This window comes from Oryx dammah, unplaced genomic scaffold (genome assembly GCF_014754425.2).
Source record: "Oryx dammah isolate SB20612 unplaced genomic scaffold, SCBI_Odam_1.1 HiC_scaffold_4, whole genome shotgun sequence".
Taxonomy (NCBI): Eukaryota; Metazoa; Chordata; class Mammalia; order Artiodactyla; family Bovidae; genus Oryx; species Oryx dammah.
In genome coordinates, this window is record NW_024070188.1 from 42,283,353 (window position 1) to 42,301,715 (window position 18,363).

An 18,363-nucleotide genomic window follows, 5' to 3' on the forward strand; every position below is an offset into this window, starting at 1 on the left:
CCAGGAAGCTTTCTCAACCACTGTTTTCTCTTACTTTTCTCTGAATTCCTGCACTATGCTATGAGGCAACCATTCCTTTGTTTGGAGTTGTGATACATGTTTCTCTTTTTCTCTCTAGAGACACAAACCCTGTATTATTGCAGAAAAACTACTTCAGTATTTGTATATAAATGTTTAGTACATTTTAGTGAGTCGAGCCAACTGGCTCTCTGAGTAATTAACTCATAATCCCTCACATCTCTACTTACTGAAGCAGAGTGAGGGACTATCATGTAAAAATTGCATAGACACTACAGAGATTTGATCTTGTCATCCGAAGCAGAGCAATCTTTCCCCACAGCGTCAATCATTTCCAGCCCCAATTCCTTGCCAAAGAAGATTCCTGAATTATCTTTTTGTGTCTTCAGAATTACAGGTGGCTGAACTCTACCTGGTCCCAATTAACCTAACAAGTGAATATACATCATTATACCAGCACCAAGCCACAACCTGCTAGGTTAGTGTAAGATTTTTTAAAAACACATACAAAACAAAATGAAATACAATTTGCCTTCTCTTTCAGTTTAACTTTAAAAAAAATGTTTAAGGCAGATATTGCCAATGCAAGTGCTATTCTAGTCTGCATTTTGGAACCAAAAAAATCAATTACATTATAAAAATTGTAAAGTACTTCTTATTTTGAAATCTGACAGTCTTAATTTCTTTACGAGGATTTCAAGAGATCAATCATCTATTTTTATATTCTAGAATTCTGCTGTACACAGAGGACCTCATTGCTTGAACTTTCCTTCCCTTTATACATAGACATTTTTATAAAATATTCATAAGAAATTGTTGACTATAGAACTATGGCAATTCTCTTGAGTGATCCTGGGAGTTTTTCAGTCAATGAGCTCCATGCGGCTCTGGCAGCATGAGCCACGCTTCATAAATCAGACTAAAACCATTTTATGCTGCTTTTAAAATTACTGCTATCAACGAAACCCATGAGCCTGAATTACTTAATCTATGCAGATGTTGTTAACTGCATTAATTATTTAATTCTGACAATAAAACAGCAGTTCTATTTGCCTTATACAGACGATTCACGCTGCTAATTCCTGAAAGGACATTTAACCGCATGACCACTAGGTGGGAGTAGACAACTTTTTAAGCTTCATAAAGCAAGGGATGAAAATGGCAGCTGCTAAACTTAGATGTAAGGTAATTCTAGGTTACAGTACTGCATTTCTAACCAAAGCTCATGAAATACCTTTTGTTAACTAGTGCAGGTTACATTAAAATTGAATTACTTTCCTGGAGAACCGAATTGATTCAAAGGAAGTTCCTTCTTTATTGCCAGCGGAGTCATCTTTATGATTTCATAAGAAATAAATTATATAGAAACTTTTCCTATATTTCTATTGATATAAAAACCAATTTTACATACCAGTTAGACAGCCACTAGCTTGATGAATTAAGTGGTCCCATTTGAAATAGGATTGTATTTTTTAATAATCATATTAACTAGAAATTAACAAAAAGGAATTGCATGGATTATTATCCTCTTTAGACCACTGGTTAATTGATTACTTCTTGCACATGTGTTGAATATTAAGCTTCCCCAATCAGACATGTGCATAAAGCAAAATGATCTTTTTTTTTTTTTTCACCAGGACATAGTGAGCCGTGGCAGGTCAATGAAATTATAATTGGTTCTAATTAGCACTCTTCAAGCTGTTAAATTTTTTTTTTAACCTGCATCTAAATCACACAAAAAGAAAGGTAAAAACTGTCTTAGGAAATCACAAAAGTGCCCCCAATACTTGGATCTTTCAATTTGAGAGACATCTCCAAAGCTTAGATTCTTTTTTTCTTTTTTGGTATGACTTTTTGGTGATTTCTGGGGAAAAAAAAAAAAAAAAAGTTCATTAAATTGCAATATTTTTTCCAAGAAAAAGCACATAAGGATGTCATTGTAACAGTCATGCTCTTTTTGTTATTGTTATTATTTATAGCTACACAGAGAGTGAGGTCATTAACTGGAGGCAAATGTCACATTTTTTATATAAGCTTTCAGCTTTTTTACTTTGCTTTGTTTCAAGGAATGTTGGAAATCTGATTCTAGTTCTAGTTGCCACACAAGGTAAACACAAACGAAACTGATTATGTTCTTTGTGCAATGCAACTTGACATAAAAAATTCAGATTTCTACTCCTCTTACACATGTCAAATGGAAAAAAAAAAAAAGATGCACGGTCAGAATGTCTAATAAATTGAAATCTCTGAGTTTTTTCTATGTACTAAGGTTCACCTCTATTTTTAAATGTGAATGCTTCAATGTCAAAACTTTGCAAAATTTCTGAATAGATATGTGAATTGGAGCTGTTCTCTCAGGGTTATTTTCTCTCTAAGGCCAATATACTTTTTAGAAATCACTTTTGAATCATCATTTATTTTTATATAATGTGTTTTATTTCCCATTGCTTCATACAGATTTCATCACAAAATTAGTTTCTAATAATGTCTTCTTTGATTAAGAAATTATTCATAAATTTAATCTTGCTCAATGTTTCTTCCATTTGATTCTTTAACCACAAATTTCCTATTTTAATTTTATATCACAGTTATCATTTTAATAAATTTACACTAAATCTGCAAAATAATTGTATTTGCAACAAATGTTAAATTTTATCATAGTTACTATTTTTTCTAAGATTAAATATCACATTTAAACTATAGGAAAATGCTTATATAATATATAAAAACCTGCTTTTATGGCAATTGTGGAAACAAATAATATTTGCAGTAACTATTAAATGTGTCTGTTATCCCCTTAAGTAACAATAATGTGTTTGTCAAATGATGAGCAAGACAATGTAGTCTTTGTAGTATAAGACACAATATGAGGCTTTAGAAAAATGTTCTAATCAGATTTCTCTAATATTTCACCTAATAAAGTTGAATTACATGACATTTTTTAACAACAAAATTAACACTATGTTTCTTCAACATGTTTTTAAAGTAAACATTTTTAATCATACATATAATATAAAAATACATATTAAATCAGCTTAGACTATCAAATATGATTTCAATTTGGCTTTAAAACCTGATAAATTTATTTCAGAGAAACAAATGTAACATCATAAGACAAGCTAAAAAGAACATATCAGTTCCAAAACAGATCTGATATAATTTTCTTGTTTAAATGATCTTGATGATATAATGGCTTGAGAAAATGTTAATCTACAACTAATAAACCTGAATAGAATAACTAGAAAGTGAAAGAATGCTATTAAATGATAATTTTTTCCTCTTAGGCTTTTCTTGCTTTACAAAAATTAAAGCAATTATATTTTCTTGTGAAGTCCTATTTGTGTAAATTTCCAATTTTGACATTTAAATTAACAATTTAAGCTATTTGAGTATTAGTAAGAATTGGATTTGCTTACAATTTCCAAATCATTTTGTTGAAAGAAATTTTGTCAAAAGTCTACATAATTGGTCAGGAGAAATGATATTTTAGATTCCTATTTGTTATCTTGTGTAAGATCTTTCTTGGTATTAAAATCTTTGATAGTAGCATGTTTTTGGCACATATGTAGCATTCTATATTTTCCAGTTGATTTTTATTATTGCTCCTTAGTTGCATATATTAATGAGACAAATAAATATATTTTAACATGGCTGAAATTAACAGAATATATATTTTAATTTCTATATAGATTTTTTGCATTTATATAAAAATTGAGACATCTTAATAGAAACCCTCTATCCATGTGTTCTAATTCATAGCTCTGTAGTCAATCATAAATACAGCAGAAAACACCAAATTGACCCTGCTGGGGACAATGGAGCCAGGTTACACAGAATTTGGCTCCAGTTTTTGTTATTTTCAAAAATGTCCGGTTAGAAAAACATACTAATCCTGGAGACAGCAAGCCATCTTCAGTTTAAAGATGTAGGGTTCAAGTGCAGCCAAGTAATACGAAGAAAGAAACTAGATATGAGAGCTAACTGAATTTTTGCTTTACATTATTCACAAAATTTATTTACACTTTGTTTTCTTGAAATAAAAAAATTGTTATTGCCTGGGAACAGATCAAACACTTAAGCCACAGGCGGGAGATTCGGCTCCACCCTTTACCTGCTGTGAAACCATCTGCAATCTCCTTAATCTTCTGAATACCTCAGTTTCTCCATTTATCAAGTGACAAGAGAACACCACCTGCCCTCTATGCCACTTTTTTTTTTTAATTAAAGAAATGTTAGAATTAATGAAATCTCTTTTGCAAAAACACACAGCTCTGAGAAAGTGGAGAAGGAAGTATAACATGACGATAGCAAAGAAAATGCCTTTTAACAAAGATATTACGGATACTTGTGATAGGTTATCAGAACTAACAGTATGTGTTCAAAGAAAGCAGTATTTTAGAGTATTCAGCTTTTCTGCACACAAACCTGCAGCTCTGGGTTTGCCAGTTAATGCTTGTCTGAGGATTATACAAATTCAATAACTAAATAACTTAATTGCTATAAATATTTTTGGCTAAAGCTTAAAATGAATCTATTTATTTTCATTTAAATTGTTAGCAAAATTGTAGGTCATGAAGAGGTAGAATAAACATTGTCTCTTGCATTTGCTGTTGGTGGTGGTGGTAGCAGATGTTATATTCTATTTGCCACTTGTGTTTAATGATAGTTAAAATATATAAATTTAGGAACTTGAATATAGCTAAAAGTTGACCTACAAGGATTCCTACTGGGCATTTTGAAAATTAGTAAATTTATACAAAATTAGATTTTTCAAAATGGAGTATATGAACAAAAATGTAGTGCAGCTATAGCTATTGAAATTGACAACTTCAATTAATGTAAAACATCAAATATATATAGCCTGAAAGAATATCACATTGGGAAAAGATGCACATGTTGGTCTTACTAGCCATTTCATTTTACCTAGCTTAGATATAGTCTCAAACTCTTTTCTGTTAAACACACAATAAATAGTAAAAGAGATTGTCTCTCGTCTCCAAAATGGAATATGCATATAATGTTAAATAGCTTAAATTTTTAAATAAATTCATATTATGTAGTGTATTATATTCTATAGTCACATTAAAAATATCTCACAGAAAAATCTTATTCAGATTATGGAGTTAAGTGTGAATCAAAGTATGGAACATATTATAAAAATCAAAGAGGACCAAGGTGGAATAAAGCTGTGGCTTCGGCATTGGCATAAAATGTAGAGCAAACCTCTCTAAATAAGCTTATTTGATTTGGGAATTTTCCAAGCTTGCTTAACATAAACTACATTTTAATTCCAGAATAATCAGCCAGAGGGAATGGTTTTATAGTTAACACATACGGTTTGAAATCCTTGGACTTCCTGCGACTACAGGTTCAAATCCCAGTAGTGCTCCATTCTCCAGTGGTGGCTAAGTACCACGCACGTGTATATACATCTGTGAGGGGATTTTTACAGATGAAACGTCCTAAACGAGAGCATTGCTTGCACTGAGTGAAGATCCCAATGCAGTTTTCCTAAGAACCGAGTGTGTGGCTCATGAATGACTGCAGCTTCTGGGAATCTTGCCAAAAACCTAGGGCAGCCGAGAGTGTGGCTTTGCTCTAAAGGAGATTAAACTCCCTATTTAAAAGCTCCCTATACTCCACCATTGTGAGGGTTACACTCATTATTTTTTCCATGTTAGATGGTGAGTTAATGCACATGCCTAAAATGCAATATCTTAATTTTCCTCTGCCTCCCTGTCTGACCGAGTTGGTAGACTTGCCACACACAGTATTCAAGGTTACTGATTTTCAACAGCACTCACAAAATGCTATTATAGGGGAAATATCGTATGCACTGGATGGATAACCACAAAAAAGGTGAAAAGTGACCCACAGAAGTTAGCTCAGTAAGAATATAAAAATAAATATGTTTTAAAAGCTAAGGCAATGAGGTTAAATTCCCTGTGAATCACACACTTCTATATTTTCTAACTATAATCTGTAGTCCCTAAATATCACTATTTGTTGTATGATTAGGTAGAAAATATGAAGGAATTAACACTTAGTGCCTTTTTAAAGTTTATTTCCTACTGTGCTTTGGTCAATATAGTTTTATTTATATTTTATGAGGAATTAGATAAACAAAATACCTCTCATAAACTTATCTCCTTTTTAGTATTGGTCAATATAATCCATATTTATTTAGGAGATATTTGTTTTAAAGGAACATCTAAAATTTCTGAAATTAATCAGTCATAAAGAATGTAAGATGGGGCATGAGGAAGAAAAAAACATGTTTTTACTACTGTTGCTTTCCATTAAGAAAACATCTTCATTCTTTAAATTTTTCACTATTATAATTTAATCACAATGTAATATTATATATGTTTAACATGGAATAAATATGATACAGGTTTCCAATATCTTTTCTACTTTTTTAAAATTCACTAAGTCATTTCTCCTTAAAATAATCCAATAACATCTCAATTTTTAGAATCCATGTGATCGACTGACAAAACATATTTAAATGCTCTCTGAAAAATATAAGATACCTTAAAACTACATGATATTATTATTTTCTAATTTTAGGACGTGCTAAAATTAGCAGTTTTTGAAAAGACTAAAGAAAGGAACACACAAAATATTAAATATACAAGTATTACAAATATATCATTAAATTGTAAAACTAATTATGGTAAATATAATTAGATTAAGTTAACCACTGGCGGTCTTACTAAGAATTATTGATACAGTTGGTTTTCCAGCATGCTCAAGGTTTTTCTTTTTAAATTCTTGGACATAGAATTTAAGGTGTTTTATTTTATCATTAACAACAAACAAATAATAAAAACTTTAGTTTGCTGTAGGTTAATAACTCAGTGTGATAGATAGGTTATCAATTTCTGTTTTGCCCTTTCATTCATATGTAAAAGGTTGAGGATATAATTATTCACAGATGGCATGATTATCTATATAGAAAGAAACAAAAACATACAAATAAGCCATGATTTCCAACAAAAGAGTTTACTGTTTTCTGTATTAAAAATCTTAATATAAAACTAACTTGAATTTTTATACATCAGCAGCAACAATAAAAAAATCCTGTTAGACAATGTAATTTTTAAAGGATGCCATTGTAGTATATCAGAAATAAAGTAGTTAAAGAATATTAACATGCTACCTATGAAGAAAGTAAAAGTGTTTCACCAAAAGATATTAGAAAAGACTAACAAGTTGAGATATATATCAGTAATAAGTTCACAGATGAGAAGATACTGGAGTGGGTAGCCTATCCCTTCTCCAGTAGATCTTCCCGACCCAGGAATCAAATGGGGGTTTCCTGTGTTGGAGGTGGATTCTTTACCAATGGAGCTATCAGGGAAGCTGATATGTAAATGTCAATACTTTTCAAAATGATTTGTAAATTTGATACATTTTACATCAAAATCCCTACAGTTTATCTTCTTGTGCAGATGACTCTAAAGTTTGTATGCTTGAGAAAATGACAAAAATTTCCAAGACATACCTGTGAATAACAAGGAAATAGAATTCTTCATGAGATATCAGAAATTATTATAGACCTATAATAAACGAGCGAGTGGTACTGGTGTATGAACTAAGAAAACATCAAGAAGTAGAACAGAAAAGCCAGAAACAATCCACAAATACATGGATTTTTGATTTACCACAAAGCTGGCTTTGGTTGTTCATGAACTGATAAACTTTTAAATAAATGATGCTAGTATGTTAGGCTATATTCGCTTTTATGGATATAAGTAAAGCTGAAGCTTTATTTTATACTATACACAAAAAATCATTTGCAGGTAGATTAAAAAAATTGATGTAAAAGGAAAACAAACTTCTAGAAGACAATATATTTAAATACTTGAACAATTAAACTTTTAGAAGACAATATAATTGAATATTTTGAGGGCTCAGTAGAAACTAACTTATTAAGAATCAAATAGCAAAAGTAAAATAGAGATTAATTTTAAAATGGTAATATTTAAAATTTCTATTATTCAAAACATCAAATAGAAAATAAAATGACAAGACAGAAACAGAATATTTGCTATATATATACCTAGGCCCTCCAAATTATGATGAATAAAGAGAATGACTTTTTAAAAGATAGTCAAAAGTCCTGAATAATCATATGAAAAATTGACACATGGACATACAGATATTCTAAAACTATCTAAAAATCAGAGAAATGCAATTTAAAACTAATGAAATATAATTTTTCACATAGGACTTTTGTAGAACATTTTTTAAAGTTTTGACAATAGGAAGTAAAAATGAAGCTATGGAAAAACTTGAATGTTATACTGGTGGTGAGTTTTAGTCAGTAACACTAATTTAGAAAAACATATTGTCATGATCTTATAAAGCTGAGGATAAGTATATCAATGACATAGGAAATACCTTCTTTGGCATTCACCCTGGAGAAAGATGTGTACCTGGAGACACACAGCAGAATGTACATGGTAACACTATTTGTCCAAAAATAGGAGATAAATCAATTGTCCATCAGCAGTAGCACCCATAAATAAATGATGATATATAAAGGAATTCTATACATCAGTAAAAATGAATAAATGATAGCTCAGGAATAAATGAATCTCAGGAATAAAACATAAGGCATTAAAAATAAATTACAAAGGAATATATAGATTTGATTCAATTTATATAAATTTACAAAATAAGAAAAACAAAAATAAGTTATTAAGGGTGAAATATCACTTTAGTAGAATAATAAATAAAAGCAAGAAAATGATAAACATGAAATTCAGGAAATAATTTACCTTCTTTAAAAAATGGGATGAGAAAAAGTCATGTAAGGTATTTCAAAGTAATGAAATTATGTATTTTATTTCTTATATAGCTTGACTAATAATGGGTATTAGGCTATATGATTAAATATATTTCATATAGTATATATAGAAATATATGAATGCCAATAATCTTTTGAATCTTTCATTACTTAACAAATGTCCTTCATGTTTCATGATAAAAAGAAAAATTATATTAAATAGTCATAAAATTATTTTTCACTAAAGACATTTTAATTAGGCTGTCATAATGCTAATAAAACTAGATCGTTTGCACTTGCACAGCATTTTAACTAAATTCTGTACTTGGGAAACATTCTGAATACATTCTAGGCTTCTTTTCCTGACTTTTGAACTGAAACTGGGACAATGGATTTTCTTGATACATAAGAGGAAGTGATTGTGATATATTCATGGTATTCAAAGTTCAGACTTTCTTAAATACAGTATTCACTATCTCATACATTATTCTTTCACCAGGACTAACAAACAAATTTGCTTCAGCACTAAGCTTAAAAAAATGTATTTCCTGAATAAATGTCTTAAATTAATGGTATGGCCCTGGGAAACTCTTTGGACATTGTTTAACTTAGCTCTGAAACTTTCATTTCTAGATTTAAGGCCTCACTGACCTTATGAAAGGCCAAATTTTGGCCACCAAATAAAAATTTTATAGTAAGGTTTTTTTCATATTTATCCCATATTTTACATTATTGTCCAGCACTTATTTTCCATTTATTTCCTGAAATTTGTATACCTTACTTTTGCTCCCTACTGCATATATGCATTCCTTAGCTATTGTACATTCTTATCTGAAGGAATCAGTGTATAAATAATTCTTTTAAAATTTTTCAATGTTTAAATCTTATGACTCTAGCTTTATTACTTAAAATTCAGAATTTGAACTTTTGAGGATGTTCTCCTGCACAAATGATATTGAAAAAATCATGCCAGTTTCAATACTGAATAATACAGAATATAGGCAAATTTTTTAAGCCATTTATAAAAATTACATGATCAAAAAACTCTGTAGAAACATATTATATACAGTTGCTTTTCTTTAAGAGACAAATATCAAGAAGTCATATTTTAAATACAAGGAATACTAACATAATGTATACAGCATGTCCACTATGGAAAATAAGAGAAAATAAATAAAAATACTTAGCACCCCTTTTGTTTCTTCTTTTAACTGCTAAGTCACGTCTGACTTTTGTGACCCATGGACTGTAACCCTCAAGGCTCCTCTGGCCATTGAATTTACCAGGCAAGAATAATAAAGTGGGTTGCCATTCCCTTCTCCATGGTATCTTCCTGACCTAGGGATCAAACTCATGTCTCCTGCATTAGCAGGCAGATTCTTTACCATTGAGCCACAAAGGGTAGCCTTAAAACAGTTTAGGTAAGAACAAAAACTATATCCATTGTTATCTGAAAAAAGACTTGAGAGCTGTCTTTAAAACTGGGTTAAATTTTTGACTGGAACCTCAAATCATCTTTCTGAAAACAAAGCAAATTATACAGAGTGAAGTAAGCCAGAAAGAAAAACACCAATACAGTATACTAACACATATATATGGAATTTAGAAAGATGGCAATGATGACCCTGTATGCAGGACAGCAAAAAAAGACACAGATGTGTATAGCGGACTTTTGGACTCAGAGGGAGAGGGAGAGGGAGAGGGTGAGATGATTTGGGAGAATGGCATTGAAACATGCATAATATCATGTAAGAATCGAATTGCCAGTCTATGTCCGATGCAGGATACGGCACGCCTGGGGCTGGTACACAGGGATGAGCCAGAGAGATGTTGTGGGGAGGGGGGTGGGAGGGGGGTTCATGTTTGGGAACGCATGTACACCCGTGGTGGATTCATGTCAATGTATGGCAAAACCAATACAGAATTGTAAAGTAAAATAAAAAATAATAAAAAAAAAAAGAAACTGACTCAGTGGCTTAAGCCACACAAGTGCATCAACAATTTTCACAGGAAGCACAACCAGCTTCACAATGTTTGGCAACCGGTAGAGGGTGAATTTCAGCATGGGTCTTTCCTTTCTTCAGGGGTCATCAGGAAAGTGTACCCACTCCTCCTGCCTCAGTTACAAAAGGAGTTATCTACAAAGGACTTCAATATCCATTATTTTGGTAAAGAAAGTGAGAAACTAACTTTATATATAGTTAAGTACTATGCTTCCCATACCATATCATCATCTTTTCACCAATAACATGACAGATCAAAGCTACACAATAGCTCAGACATTCCAGGAGTGGACCTTAATTTACAATCTCCCAAGCATTTTTATAATGTTTTGGCATTTTTTCTTTTTTGGCACTTTTTGCAGTATTTTCAATAACACAGTCTTTCCCCCCCCTCTATTTCTCTTTTCTCCTTATTTTTCATTAGTTTCATTTTTATCCTTAACATCATTTTATTGGTGATAATCACTATTACAATACATTGTGTTAAAAATTATCACATTCCACACTAAATCAAAAGCTATTTCAAGCATATTTACCTTTAATAATGAGTGATATTAACAAAGGATTGCTATGTTCTAGTTACCTTTTCCAGGTTTAGAGTTTTTCTTAATTGATTTCAGTCACACAATTTTCATCCCAATTATCTGCAAAATAAATGAATCTTAATTAAACCATATAGAAATATAATAGATTCAAGACTGACCTCCATTAAATGGCTGGGAAAATTTTAGAAGTATGCACAGTGCCCCTAATCTGAAATTTTCTAGACCAAATGACCTCAAGCTTCATCTACTTATCTCTGGAGTCATTATATCAGTCAATGATAGTTGATTAAAAAATGTGTGTATATCTGTATGTATACACACACATATTCTTTGGATGCTGTTCTTTTTTTCAGTAGTACATTATTTCCTTATTAAAAATGTATATATCCTAGATACGTTTAACTTTCAAGAATGTATGAATGTAGAAAAATTCTGACTTCATTTAGCTTGCATTTTATCAGAGGGAAAATTAATTATTTTCATGTGCTAAACACTTGGCATTTTACATGCAAAAACATATTCAAATCTTAAATCTAATCTGTGAGTTTGTATTATATCCTCATTTATTTAGCCAATAAGTATTTCTTGCAATTATATATCATACACAGTTGCTGCCCTTATTTTATTTAGAGTGTAGTGGAAGAGGTACATATTAGAAATCATATATTGAATGTTTGTGGGATTTATCTTAGACAGGAAGGTTTTCTTGAAAATTGAAATGAAAACTGATTAAATAATAGAAGTTAAATAGAGGCTATGCTGAGCTTTCCAGACAGAGGGCACAGAGTGTGTGGAAGCTCCATTCTGCAAATATTATTTCCAAACAAAGTATACCATTTAATAGTCGGTATGTATTTCATCATTTTTTTCAAAATGAAGGAGTATGGGATAATCAAGTCTTGTTTAGTTAACAAATGATGCAGAGTATGCATGGGTTGGAAGCATATTTATTGTTACAAGAAAATATTTGGTTTGGGCACATGTGAACAACCCAAGCATTTGTTTCCATCAAAAACATTTGTTTCAGAAGAAAATTTGGCTTTCACAGTTGTATGCAAGTTTCCAACTTGGTTTCCAATTGTAGTGAAGTAAGCATTTGGTTGGTGGCAGTTAGGATAGCCAAATGCTTCTGCACATGTTTATAGAGACCTGGGAACTCTTCTGAGGTCCAAGGCCTTTTATTTTGTTTTTATTGGTTTTCTGATTAGTGATTTTTCACATAATTGTGCAATTAGATTCATCCAAACTTTCATTTAAAGGAAAAAAAAAATTTACAAAAGCTCATCAGAAGTTAAAAAGGCCTCCCTCATCTTAGAACTTTTATTCTTTCCTTAGATTATAAAACTTTTAAGAAACAGAAGGCATGGCACAGACAATAATTATGCTATATTATTTTTGTATTTATTTATGTATTTATTTACTCATGAAAGTGTTTTTTTTTTTTTTTAATATACTCTAAAATTTTAAATTTAAATTGGCTCAGACAGTAAAGCATCTGCCTGCAGTGCGGGAGACCTGGGTTCGATCCCTGGGTTGGAAAGATCCCCTGGAGAAGGAAATGGCAACCCACTCCAGTGCTCTTGCCTGGAAAATTCCATGGACTGAGGGACCTGGTAGGCTACAGTCCATGGAGTTGCAAAGAGTTGGACATGACTGAGCGACTTCACATCACTAAAATTTTAAAGATTTTTTTTTAATTTATTTTTTATTTTACTTTACAATTCTGTATTGGTTTTGCCATACATTGACATGAATCCACCACGGGTGTACATGCATTCCCAAACATGAACCCCCCTCCCACCCCCCTCCCCACAACATCTCTCTGGGTCATCCCCGCGTACCAGCCCCAAGCGTGCCATATCCTGCATCGGACATAGACTGGCAATTCGATTCTTACATGATATTATACATGTTTCAATGCCATTCTCTCAAATCATCTCACCCTCTCCCTCTGAGTCCAAAAGTCCACTATACACATCTGTGTCTTTTTTGCTGTCCTGCATACACGGTCATCATTGCCAATCTTTCTAAATTCCATATATATGTGTTAGTATACTGTATTGGTGGTTTTCTTTCTGGCTTACTTCACTCTGTATAATCGGCTCCAGTTTCATCCATCTCATCAGAACTGATTCAAATGTATTCTTTTTGATGGCTGAGTAATACTCCATTGTGTATATGTACCACTGCTTTCTTATCCATTCATCTGCTGATGGACATCTAGGTTGTTTCCATGTCCTGGCTATTATAAACAGTGCTGCGATGAACATTGGGGTACATGTGTCTCTTTCAATTCTGGTTTCCTCTGTGTGTATGCCCAGCAGTGGGATTGCTGGGTCATAAGGCAGTTCTATTTGCAATTTTTTAAGGAATCTCCACACTGTTCTCCATAGTGGCTGTACTAGTTTGCATTCCCACCAACAGTGTAGGAGGGTTCCCTTCTCTCCACACCCTCTCCAGCATTTATTGCTTGCAGATTTTTCGATCGAAGACATTCTGACTGGTGTGAAGTGGTACCTCATTGTGGTTTTGATTTGCATTTCTCTAATAACGAGTGATGTTGAGCATCTTTTCATGTGTTTGTTAGCCATCCGTATGTCTTCTTTGGAGAAATGTCTATTGAGTTCTTTGGCCCATTTTTCGATTGGGTTGTTTATTTTTCTGGAATTGAGCTGCAGGAGTTGCTTGTATATTTTTGAGATTAGTTGTTTTTCAGTTGCTTCATTTGTGCTTATTTTCTCCCATTCGGAAGGCTGTCTTTTCACTTTGCTTATATTTTCCTTTGTTGTGCAGAAGCTTTTAATTTTAATTAGGTCCCATTTGTTTATTTTTGCTTTTATTTCCAGAATTCTGGGAGGTGGATCATAGAGGATCCTGCTGTGGTTTATGTCGGAGAGTGTTTTGCCTATGTTCTCCTCTAGGAGTTTTATAGTTTCTGGTCTTACATTTAGATCTTTAATCCATTTTGAGTTTATCTTTGTGTGCGGTGTTAGAAAGTGATCTAGTTTCATTCTTTTACAAGTGGTTGACCAGTTTTCCCAGCACCACTTGTTAAAGAGATTGTCTTTATTCCATTGTACATTCTTGCCTCCTTTGTCAAAGATAAGGTGTCCATATGTGTGTGGATTTATCTCTGGGCTTGAGATAAGAATCAATCATGACAAAACTGGAGTTATTTGTTGAGATTAATTGCAAAATACCCTGTGTTTCTCCTACTGTTTACTGATAAGATATTCAAGTTTTCAGTTTACTTAAGAGAAACCTAGAGTAAAATTTTGAGACACTGTGGAAAGCTACAGCTTTGTCTTCCCATTCTAGTCTCAATTGTTCTGCAGCATTCCCAGTTCTCCAGGCTGCCTCTGGCAAGGTCTGGCCATGAAATTAGGTGATTACCAAAATGATGTGAAAAGAAGAAATTAAACTTCCACCTGACCAACTTTTTAGAAAATTTCTTGTCTGGAGTTTCTGCTTCTTTTTCCCCTTACCCACAAGTTGAAATATGGATGTAACACCAATCCAGTATCACTGTGAAGCCAAAACCATTGCCTTACATGGGTGGGTCACAGTAGAGTGGATGGTTTCATGAGAGAGAAGTTCTTTCTTTTAGCAAAGCTATTATATTCTGGAGTCTCTTTATTATAATAGCTCAACACTTACATGAGCTATTATAATGAATATCCATTCAACCAGATTATCAAAGTGATAATTTTATGATGATGAAAGTGTTTCTTATACTGATATTGAAAATTATTAGTTTAGTTTCCAAAAATAACTAATAGTATTAGAAGGATGAACATGTTGCTTTTGTCAGTCCCTACTATTTAGGTAACTAAACCTCAGGGCTACATATATATCAACATAGACTTTTACTCAGGATCCCAACTGAATGTATGTTTTTAATTTTTTAACTTTAACTAAATGAAAATAAAATTGCCAAAGATGATGAGTATATAGAAACAATAGTGGCCAGGATATTAAAATACTATATAAGAAATTTAATCAAAGAAACTTATTAAGACAAAATAGAGATATCAAATTTTGTCTTAAACAGAACCTGGAAATTAATAGGTCATATATTCATATACCTTCCATAAGCAAGAAGCATAGAATGAAAATAAAAATACATCTAAAATGTAATCTTTTATGTAGGAAATACCATATTATGTGGAATATCAACAAATAAGCAAGCCAGTTCAACTCAGTTATAAAGAAGCAATATGTTTTGAAAGCTAAATAAAGATTTAAAAAATTTAAATACTTGAAAAAAATATTTTTGAAACAAGTTCTCTATCATAGGCTATATCAAAAAGTAGTAATGGAACATTTTAATTTTTTCACATATATAAGGAAAAGAGACAACATTAATTTTATAAATCAATAAAAAATTTACAAAATTTAGATTATACACTGTCCATATGAATGAATATGCCTACAATGATGGGTGATAGATGCTAGAACTTAGTGTTCTATTTTGTAAAATGTGAATACCTTTATTTAACTCCATGGTGATATTAACAATAATAATACCAGTCCAACTGTTTTTCACTTTAATATTTGCTTTTACATGATCATATTATTTGAGCTGATGAGTCGACACTGTTCCTGTCAGGCGAGTGTATGCTCCTCGGTTCTGTCTCATCACAACAAAGATTTGGAGTGACAGACATTAAAGCTCTCGGCGTGTCACAGCTCTTGGGTTTTGGACAGACCATGTTATAGCTCTTAGACAGATCAGTGTTACAGTTCTATTTTATTTAGAAAATAGCAGGAAAATCCATCTTGAGGTGTGAGGGCATGCTGATCCAAAGATGCAGAGAAGAGAGTGAAGGAGTGTGCCAGTGCGCAGGAGAGAGAGAGACCCCCAGCCCTTTGGCTCCTGTTTTTACATGTCTTTTCCTCCCCCTGGGCCTACCCTATGTAAACTGGGCTAGCTAGGAGTGTTGTTTGTTCTACCTGAGGTCCTCACTCCGGTCTTCAGACCTTCCTTTGTTCTATTTTCATAGGCTTTTCCCCTCCACATCTTTTAGCCACCACCATTTTGGACTCCTATTTCCTAACTACCTAACAGTCCTATTCATAATTGTTCATGTTTGCAGCAATATTCTTTAAATGTTCAAAACAATCTTGTCAAGTTTTAACCCAACTTTCTCTACTCTTCTCTTTCACTATCATCAAGAGGCTCTTTAGTTCTCCTTCACTTTCTGCCATAAAGGTGGTGCCATCTGTGTATCTGAGGTTATTGATATTTCTCTTGGCAATCTTGATTCCTGCTTGTGCTTCATTCAGCCCAGCATTTCGCATGATATATTCTGCATAGAAGTTGAATAGGCAGGGTTACAATTTACAGCCTTTATTCACTCCTTTCCCGAATTGAGACCAGTCTATTGTTCCATGTCTCGTTCTAACTGTTGCTTCTTGACCTGTATACAGATTTCTCAGGAGAAAAGTCAGGTGGTCTGGTATTTCCATCTCTTTAAGAATTTTCCACAGTTTGTTGTGATCCACACACTCAAAGGCTTTGGCATAATCAATAAAGCAAAAGTAGAAGTTTTTAGAGAACTCTCTTGCTTTTTCGATGATCCAGCAGATGTTGGCAGTTTGATCTCTGGCTCCTCTGCCTTTCCTAAATCCAGCTTGAACATCTGAAGTTCAAGGTTCACATACTGTTGAAGCCTGGCTTGGAGAATTTTGACCATTACTTTACTAGCATGTAAGATGAGTTCAATTGTATAGTAGTTTGAACATTCTTTGGCATTGCATTTCTTTGGGATTGGAATGAAAATGGACATTTTCCAGTCCTGTGGCCATTGCTGAGTTTTCCAGATTTGCTGGCATATTGAGTGCAGCACTTCCACAGCATCATCTTCTAAGATTTGAAATAGCTCAACTGGAGTTCCATCACCTCCAGTAGCTGGTGGAGGAACAGTACTGGGAGACACTTTCTTCCCCACAAATTCATCAAAATGTCATTTGTATGCTGAGCAACTTCCATAAAACAACTTCTGAACACTGGCGGAGAACACTCAGCACCCAGAGAGGCAGCCCATTCTCTTTGAAAGGAGGTAGGAAAAAATATAAAAGACAAAAAAAGAGACAAAAGAGTTAGGGATGGAGACCTGTCCTGGGGAGGGAATTGTGAAGGAGGAGAAGTTTCATACAGTTGGAAACCCTCTCACAGGTGGGTCTGTGAGGAGTTTTGGAATCTCAGAAGGTAACATTGTATACAATATTTCACTATAAAAATAGATAAATTTCACTATAAAAATAAAAAAATGAGCTTGGATTGTCATCTACTTTCATTACACACTAGTGCAAGAAATAATCAATTTGTCTCTGTCATTCTTTAAACATTTCTGTGTACATTTTCCCCTTAGGACAGCTCTCTTCAGTCACCTACTCAAAGCTAAATTCTTGGAGAAGCAAGGTGAAAAACAATGGAAACTAAGTTGGAGGGTTTTACAAATATTGAATATATGTAGAAGTTTAAATGATTCCTATTTGACAATAATGAATAAAAAATCACTGGTAGTCACAAAACCCTTTGGTGGAAGGCAACCTGAAAAGTACACAAACCTTTAAGTATTTTTCTTTTTTTATTATTATTGGTTTATAATTGCTTTACAATGCTGCATTAGTTTTTGCTGTATAATGAAGTGAACCAGCTACATGTATACATATATTATGTCTCTTTCGGACTTCCTTCCCATTCACCCTCAAGTATCTTTTTAAGATACAAACAGTTCAGAGAACATTTGTGTTCCTTTTCTTTTTTGTGTGTGTTCCTTTTCTTTTTTGTGTGTGTTCCTTTTCTTAAATCTTGAAAACCTCAGTACTGAAATGTTCAAGATAGTTATGAGCTATACTTTGATTAGTTGACCAAGATACTTAAACGATAAGATATTTCTCAAGTTTAGGTGGATTAGAGAGTACATTCTGTGGACTCCTGAGGTCTTCACCAGAAGTTTCAAGGACATTTACTTGTCTATATTTCTGGTTGGAAAAT